The sequence below is a fragment of the Gossypium hirsutum genome, chromosome D01 (assembly GCF_007990345.1).
Source record: "Gossypium hirsutum isolate 1008001.06 chromosome D01, Gossypium_hirsutum_v2.1, whole genome shotgun sequence".
Taxonomy (NCBI): Eukaryota; Viridiplantae; Streptophyta; class Magnoliopsida; order Malvales; family Malvaceae; genus Gossypium; species Gossypium hirsutum.
The window spans coordinates 31,976,738-31,985,694 of NC_053437.1; positions in this window are offsets into that span (position 1 = coordinate 31,976,738).

An 8,957-nucleotide genomic window follows, 5' to 3' on the forward strand; every position below is an offset into this window, starting at 1 on the left:
TTCAAGAATCGTCAACCTAGGTCTCTTATACAAAACTTATAACACCCCTTAGCCTGTCAAGAAAACATGGTGTATAACATTTAGCTATACAGGCCGCCCAACAAGCTAGGGCGTTATCGGCGAATTCAAACTTTTTGACTTACTTAAATTTAAAAAAAAAAATAGTTATGGAGATTTCCCTTTTTGTTAGAATTACTATTATTTTTCTTTTATTTTGTAATGCATTTGTAAAAAAATAGTAGGAATTATAAAAGAAAAATCTATGATCCATCCATTGCCCAGTTATTGTGTATACATATAAATGATGATCTCATAAACAGCCAATCACTAAAGTTTGGCACATACTGTCAAACTAAGGTGCAATTCTCTTTTTAAAACTAAAATAGTGCAAAAGACATAGGTAATTACATAAGTTGATTACAAAACATATATGTATGCCACTCACCAAAATAGGCATGCATGATACAAAAATAAGTAAGCGGCTCACTCGTAATCGCAGCTCCGGCGTAGTCCCCTTTAATTGATTCATCTTCTACTATCAATACGCCTAAGAAGGGAAAAGTAATGGGGTAAGTTCAATTGAACTTAGCAAGTTCCCAAAATAGACACAAATAATTTATACAAATACCGTTCATCAACCGACACCATTACCCATAAGAAAACCCTCATGTACTTAACCTATCCAAAAGGAAACCCTCATGTACCTAACCTCGACAAGAAGCTTCTAAATCAATTGCTTGGTGAGCTATCCTATGAATAAACCTATTTCTTGCAGAATCATATAAGATAGTCTCAATGGGCTTTCCTTCAGCAAGATAGTCCTTAAGGATACTCCAATCTTCAAGATAGCCCTTGGCAGACTTTCCTAGAGAAAATAATCCTTATGGATGTCCCCATCATTCAATCCCTGGCAATTTTTATAGAACAGATAGTCCTTGACGGACATTCCACGTAAGATAGTCAGTGGCGTACTTTTCACATAAGATAGTCATTGGCGGACTTCCCCTTTTCTAGCGACCTCTTTATTAAGAAACATTCAAAAATAGTCTAGATAATTGTCCTATTTCTTATAACCAATGTTGGCTTTTTCATTACCTCTGACGGACTCTTAATGGTGAATACATATTTTTAAATATTCTGAAAGAATACCTATTTTTCCACGTATATTTCTCTTAGCTGGACCACTTATCAGTACACTTGTCAATGTCCCCATATGTAACAGCCCAAATTTGGGGCTAGTCGGAATAGTAGTTTTGAGACCACAAATTCGATGAGAAAAAAAATTATTTTCATTATATTTTTATGGTCTACGATTTCACAAAATGATTTTCTGAAAATTTCGTTCGAAAAATTTGACGTTTGGGCACTCGATTTAGTCAAAAGGACTAAATTGTAAAAAGTGCAAAAGTTGAGTTCTATATGTTGGAGGTTTCCAATTGTTATGAAATTTTAAATTGGAGGTCTTTATATGGTAATTAGACTATTGGTTAAGTTGGTGGACAAAAATGGGTATGGTTAGGTATGTTTTCAAAGTTTTTCATTAAGGGCATTTTGGTCATTTAGTTATTAAAATGAATTAAAAACAAAATTAAAAGCCAGTTTTTGTCCATATTCAACCCCTAGGCCAAAAATTGCATGGAGAAACCATGGCTAGGATTTTTCAAGCTTCCAAGCTCGATTGTAAGTCCGTTCTATCCCCGTTTTTAATGATTTTTATGTTTTTGGAATCCTCGTAACAAGATTTACCTATTTTTACCATTGTTTTGAACTAGGTTTTGTGTTTAAAAATTTACCCATGAATGATATGCATGTATTTTGATGTTTCATGGAAGAATATGAATGTTTGGAGTGTGATAAATGATTTGTACCAAGTAATTTTCGATGAAAATGCCAAAAAGAATTAATTTGTAAAAGTTATAAAATATGTCACAAGTGTGTGAATAACTGAGTATTGTGGACTGCTATAGTTATGAAAATGGTTCAACTAGGCCTAAAATGAAAGGAAATTGAATAAAAATTATTTTATGAGCATAGGGGCAAAATTGTAATTTTGTGAAACTTTAGGGGCAAAAATGTAATTTTACCAAAGTATGATTTTTGGACTAGAATGAATAGTGTGAAGGTTATATGTATTGTTATAAATCAAGAAAGATGAGAAATTGAAATTGATCGATAAAAAGAAAAGTGAGAAAAAGTAAAAAATTCCTGAATGAACCTTTGGAATAAAAAGGGATGCGAACGAAGTGATTGAAATGATCACATGTGTGGCACGAATTGTGTGTAGGCCACTATGTAAAAGTGAAAGTGATGGTCACATGTGTAGTACTATGTGCAGGCTACTACGTGTACCGAAATGATAGGTAGCATGTGTAGTACTATGTGCAGGCTACTATGCGTACCGGATAGTTCCGATCACGTGTGTAGTACTATGTACAGGCTACTATGTGAACCGAACATCATTGATTAGTAAGCTGGTTGCTATGTGCTGATCACACCGGACATCATTGATTAATAAGGTGGTTGCTATGTGCTGAACCCACCGAGTATCTGTTATTATTCCGAAGTGTTCATCGAGAAATTGACTAAGTGTAAATGAATAATAAATATAGGTGTGGAATTGAATTGAATATCAACTTAGAAATGGAAAAGTTAATTTTGAATTGAATTGTGATTGAAAGTGAAAAAGTGAAATTATGAAATAGTGCATTTAGCAATGAAACAGTTTAGACAGCAACAGTTGTGTGACTTTGAAAAATCATCAAAAATGATGGAGATTGAATTAGAGGCTGAATAATATATTAAATTGAATATAAATGAGTCTATTTTCACATAAAAGAAACATAGCAAGCAAAAGAGTTATATATTTTGAGATATTTTAAGTTTAGTTAGACAGAGTCAGAATGAGTTCGGAATCCCCTGTTCTGACTTTGGAAAATTTTCAAAAATTGTTAAAAAATAATTATGTGATAAAGTTTATATTTTTAGAATCCTCAGTGAATCTATTTTCAATAGAAACAAACAGAAATAATATCTGAATTCTGTACAATGAGATAAATAATTTTTAGTGAGGAGAGGTCAGAACCTTTGAGTAGTGAAATAGGGGAAACTTTAAATAATAAATTGTACTATTTGGATAAACCAAAAAATTATGAAAATTTTATGGTAAGAAGATATGTGAATCTAGTTTTTGGGAAAATTTACGGATCTTAATTTGGAGTTCTGTAGCTCCAGGTAAAAATAATTTAGTGACTCTGACACGAATAGACAGCTTTGAATATACATGTGGGTGAATAGTGAAATTGTAGTTAATGTTGTTTAAGTGTGTTATACACATTAAGGATGTGGAATGGAGAAGAGGAGGAGGAAATTTGGAAGAACATATGAATTATTTGTGTATAATTGGCCATATGTTCAATTATAATCGATAAATGATTGAAAAGAAATAATGTTTATAATTGTGCATTATTAGTTACAGTTAAAGTTCATGTGAGAAAATAAAGTTTCATAGTATGTGTATGTGGTATACTTGGTATATGATTCAGTATGTAGCAATGTCAGAAATGGTTTATGAATTAACTCATGTTGATAAGTTTGATACATAAATAAATGTGGTGCTTATCCATGCTTATAATGCTTATACTATATGTTTATTTGGCTAGCATGTTTGGTGTGTATGCTTAGGCTTTGGCCAAGTTGTGGTTGGATTACGCCACATTAAATTTATAAAATTATGCATTGAGATGGTAAATGTCTAGATGGAAATATGCTTGTGATCATAAAAGGGTGGTAAGGTTTAAAGTTTGTAATCTTTATTAAAATGGTTTATCATGTGGTTAGTCTTCAAAAAGACTAGCTTGCGACTATGGTTGAGTGTAATGTTTATATCTTGTGTGATATGCATAGAAAACGGGAGTGGGAAGGAAATGAAATAATAGGTTCATGCTTTAAGTGTAAAATGATGCAAAAAGTGGACGTTAATTTAAATGATAAATATGTATTAGTATTGAACTTAATAAAATTGAATTGTACATGAATTAAATGGAAATTGCAAATGATATGATTTGAATTAAATGAATTATTGTGGTATTGAAATGTATATTGGGTTGAGAAATTGAGTTGAATCGTGAACATGATAATCGTGAACTAAATGAAATGGAAATGAAGTATTGAATTGCACGAGTAAGTATAGGGTCTCAGAAGCCCTATTTGTTACAAATATAGTATTTTGAAGTTATAATGTGAAGATTTATAAAAGCATGTTAAAAATTTGAAGAGTTTAAATTTGAATTAAATTTTATAACTCGGTTTAACATTTTTATAAGTGTATGTGTTCTGGTAATGCCTCGTACCCTATTCCGGCGTCGAATACGGGTAAGGGGTGTTACAATGTGACATCGACAGATTCGGTCATAACGTTTAGACTGAATTTGGGGTGTTACACCATACGTGCATTAACCGTTATGAAAAAAATTTCATTACGCGAGTCATATAGTGGTTTCCACATATTTCCCTTGACAAGCTTCTCTGTTTATTGTCTCAGCTGACTTCATTTTTCCATAAGGGCCAACCTGTCCCCAACTAGATCATGCCATGGCTAGCTATGGACTTTTAACTCCGCAGAGTCAGTAGTTTATTTTCATGGTGTCACTTTATAGAGCAAGTAAATTATTCATATGATGCCACTCTATAGAGCCAGTAGACTATTTATCCAACCAAACCTCCTCAAATCCTCCTTGTTAATTTGAACACTTACGTGTCACCCGCAAGGTTGAGCCATTATCATATTTCACTAACTCCAATTCTCATTAAATCCGTCTATTCCTCCCTTATGCCAAGTTTCCTATCTTCAACTAACCCGCCAAATAATTTCCTTCATACCCCACTACTTATAATCATGCATATCACACACATCATTACAACCAATACTATTTATTCATACTATATCATAGAGTACGCCACATACCAATTCATTAATATGCAACCCTATCATGAAATCAAATAACATACTTACAAAAATTCATGGAATAGCACAACTTTATGCATGCATAACTTTCCTAGTCAACCACAATTGTAAACAACCATAGACTCTGACCAAACTTAGTTAGAGCATACAAACAAGACAGGAACCAACAAACACCTAGAAAACATTGGCTTTTTTACATGAATATTTAAAAAAAATTATATACGAAAATGGTATGTCAGCCCAATTATGTACCAAAATAGTATGCCAGCTGCAGTGGTGCTTATCTCATAGGCGGCACCACCCTTTTTTTCTAAAATTTATTTCTTTAATTTAAAAATATATATTTATATTAGTGGTGCCTATTTGATAGGTGGAACCACAATTAAAATACGGGTTTTGGTTTAAACTCGATATCAAAATACTATCAAAATACGAAGAGAGGTGGTGCCACATAGACTGGCGGCACCTGTCACGCCTCCCTGACAGGCGGCCTTGGTGCCAGTGAAACCTCCCCCCCATCAGTCGCAGTGCACTGTATTTACAGTGTTTAGTCCTGTCCAAACACGGGAAAAAAATAGGGGGAAGCAAATGGGGGACCTTATAACCATGGTCTCCCTTGTAGAGGAGATTCGACGGAGGGAGAAAGAAAGACAGGAAAGGAATAAGAAGAAAGAAAGAAAGGTATGTTTGTTAGTAATTATTTTTTAAAAAAATTTAAAGGGATTAGTAATTTTTTAAAATAGAAGGGATTAGCTATTTTTTTATGTTGTTTTTTTTACTAATTATTATAAATTATTTCTGTTTAGTTTAGTTTTTGTAATTTTTTTATGAATGTAATTTTTTTTAAATTATTTTAAAGTTATTTTGTTAGTAATTTCTGATTAGGTTATAAATTGTTTGTGTTTAGTTTAGTGTTTATTGTGATTTTTTATGAATGTAATTTATTATTATTATTATTTTAAGTTATTTTGTTAGTAATTTATGATTAGGTTATAAATTGTTTGTGCTTAGTTTAGTGTTTATTGTGATTTTTTATGAATGTAATTTTTTTTTTGTTTTTTAAATTATTTTAAAGTTATTTTTTTAGTAATTTATGATTAGGTTATAAATTATTTGTTTAGTTTAATGTGTATTTTGATTTATTATGATGTAATTTTTTTTTATTTCTTTGACATTTTTTTGATTTATTGAAATGTTGATTAAATTTGTTTTGATATAATTTTATAGGTTGTTTGAAAGAAACTAAACATGTATGTTTCTATTTTATTTTTTGTCGATTCGTATGTTTTTTATGTTTAGATAGTTTATGTTTATTTTAATTATATTATTATTGTAAACTACCATAATTTTTTTATGTTGATAAAATATGAGAATTTATGAGATTTTTTTATTGTAATTATATTATTATTGTACTATATTTATCGTATTATTTGCTGTATGTATAATATTAATGTGTTTTGATAATTATTAAAAATAGACCCTTTAAAAATTAATTATCGAAATTTGTTATTCTCAACAAATTGTTAGGGTGTCTCAATTTGGTATATAATATTGTTTCTTCTATTATTGGGATAAAAAGGCTCAAATCCAAATTATTTACCTATCGTACTGTGTTTTTTGCAACAAACTAAATGAATTCCTTTTTTTAATTGCAAATTTGCAACAAATGAGTTCTTTTATTAATAATGATGATCACATATCAAATACTATTAATGAGATGGTAATAAAATTGTTATTTTTTATTCACGTCATTTATGAAATTAAATTAGATTATATTAACTATTTCGCTAATTTAATAATGTCAGGGTCCGTATCGCTCATTGAGGGGTCGTGTGAATGGTGTAAGCTATCTGCCAAATGAATGCCTCATGCCATACTTGAAGTTAGCCGGATTCAAATTAGCGACATTGATCTAGACCTTTGATTTGCAATACGACTTAATATCCACTTTGGTTGAGCAATGGCATCCAGAGACCCACACATTTCATTTGTCATGTGAGGAGTGCACCATCACCCTACAGGATGTTGCACTGCAACTCAGGCTCCCCATCGATGGGAATGCGGTCAGGGTGCAAGTTCGATCTCTAGGCCGGCTGCCATTTGCTATAACTTACTTGGACGTTTGCCTAGTGAGGGGAAATTTACAGGTTTGAGGTTTTCATGGCTAAAGGCCAATTTCGAGCATTTACCAAGTACTGCCAGTGGATGGGAGGTGATGTACGTCATTCAAGCTTACATTATGAACATTATAGGGGGTGTACTCATGCCAGATTCAACAACAACAAGGTTCACTTGATGTACTTGCCACTATTATCTTATTTGCATAACATCCGTTCGTATAGTTGGGGATCTGCAGTGTTAGATATGTTTATCGTAAACTTTTTCGGACGACAAATCTTTCTGTAGTGGACATAGGCAGATGTCTCATATTGCTGCAGTCTTGGGCGCTTTACCAGATGTCATTCTTGGCATCGATTAGTCACCAATCATATGTATTTCCACTCGTGAATAAGTGATGAATTTTTACTCATTATAACAATTATTTGACTTTTTTTTCTGGATTATATTTTTCCAACAACTTGCTTTTGTAGATAGAGCACTAATTCGAGTATCGGGAGGTCATACACGATTTTGATATACCATCTGATGATTGAGAATCATGCTAGAGAGGGGGTAAGTTTTTTTTTAATATTCATGATATTTTATTATTTTATCTTACTCAACCCGCGTTAATATAACTATGTTATTAATTTTGCAGTTCATCTGGATGCCCTATTCTGTCCCAGATTTTATGGCAATTATTCCCTCGTCTGGCCATGTCCATTCAGACCTATGGTGCATTAACGCAGCCATTATCAATTTCTAAACAATGGAGTGGTATCACGGTGATCAAGTACTCAGAAAGTTCGGTTGTATACAGTATATCCCGACACTGCCAGTACAGTTGGGGGACATCCACGAGATTAACAAGATGAGGAAACATGGAAATAATTGGGCGATAATGCATAAAGAATATATTGCAGTGTGGAACAACCGGTTGGGAAAGATACCTCAGATGGATCGTGCTTTAGATCTGCAGCCCTCGTTAGAGTACATACAGTGGTACTCTAAGATGGGGAAACCGTATTTGATTGGTGAGCAGTCAATGGTAGTCCCCTCGCACATGATACGACTTAGGCAACCCTCTCATCCCCTTCCACATCCGCCTCCTGCACCCGAGCCAGAGCCAGAGCCAGAGCCAGAGCCAGAGCCAGAGCCAGAGCTAAAGCTACACTCTGGGGATAGTTCTTATCGTCCAGACTTGGGGGGTGACGACTATTTCCCGAGCTCATTAGGCTACATATATCATTTAGAGTTTGATATCTTTAGCCCACTATCACCACAGTACTCCACTCTTCCTAGCCCGTATCCATCGCAATTTCCACTCCTCTAGGCTCAAGTTCATCAATGGTGTTTGAGGCATATGATTTTTCATCTATGTTTCGCACACCCCTACATGTAAGTGAAGAGAACGTTGATCATCGCAATCACCCGTAACGCGAACATTGACCTTCACAAAAATATACCCCTAGGACCACACCATCAAACCATCAATTTTAAGGGGTTTTGCAATTTAAATAGTCAAGTTTGTATTTATTTAATTCTACAAAAATATAAATGCAACAAGCTTTAGACACTTTGTAATTCAAATTAGATTAATTACAACAAACTTTAGACAAACTTTATATTTATTTAATTGAGATTTATTACAACATTAAAACTTGGAACAAATTTTGTAATTTAAATTAGATTAATTGCAACATTAAAACAAGGAACAAAATTTGTAATATAAATTAGATACATTGGAGTACATTAGATCAATTCCTACTTGATCGCGACGATTGTCCAATATGGTAGTTTACTCTGATTATGACCAGCTAATCTGCATACGCCACACAGCTTCTCGTTGAATTTCTCTCTAATGTCTATTTCATTATGGATTCTGGATGATTGC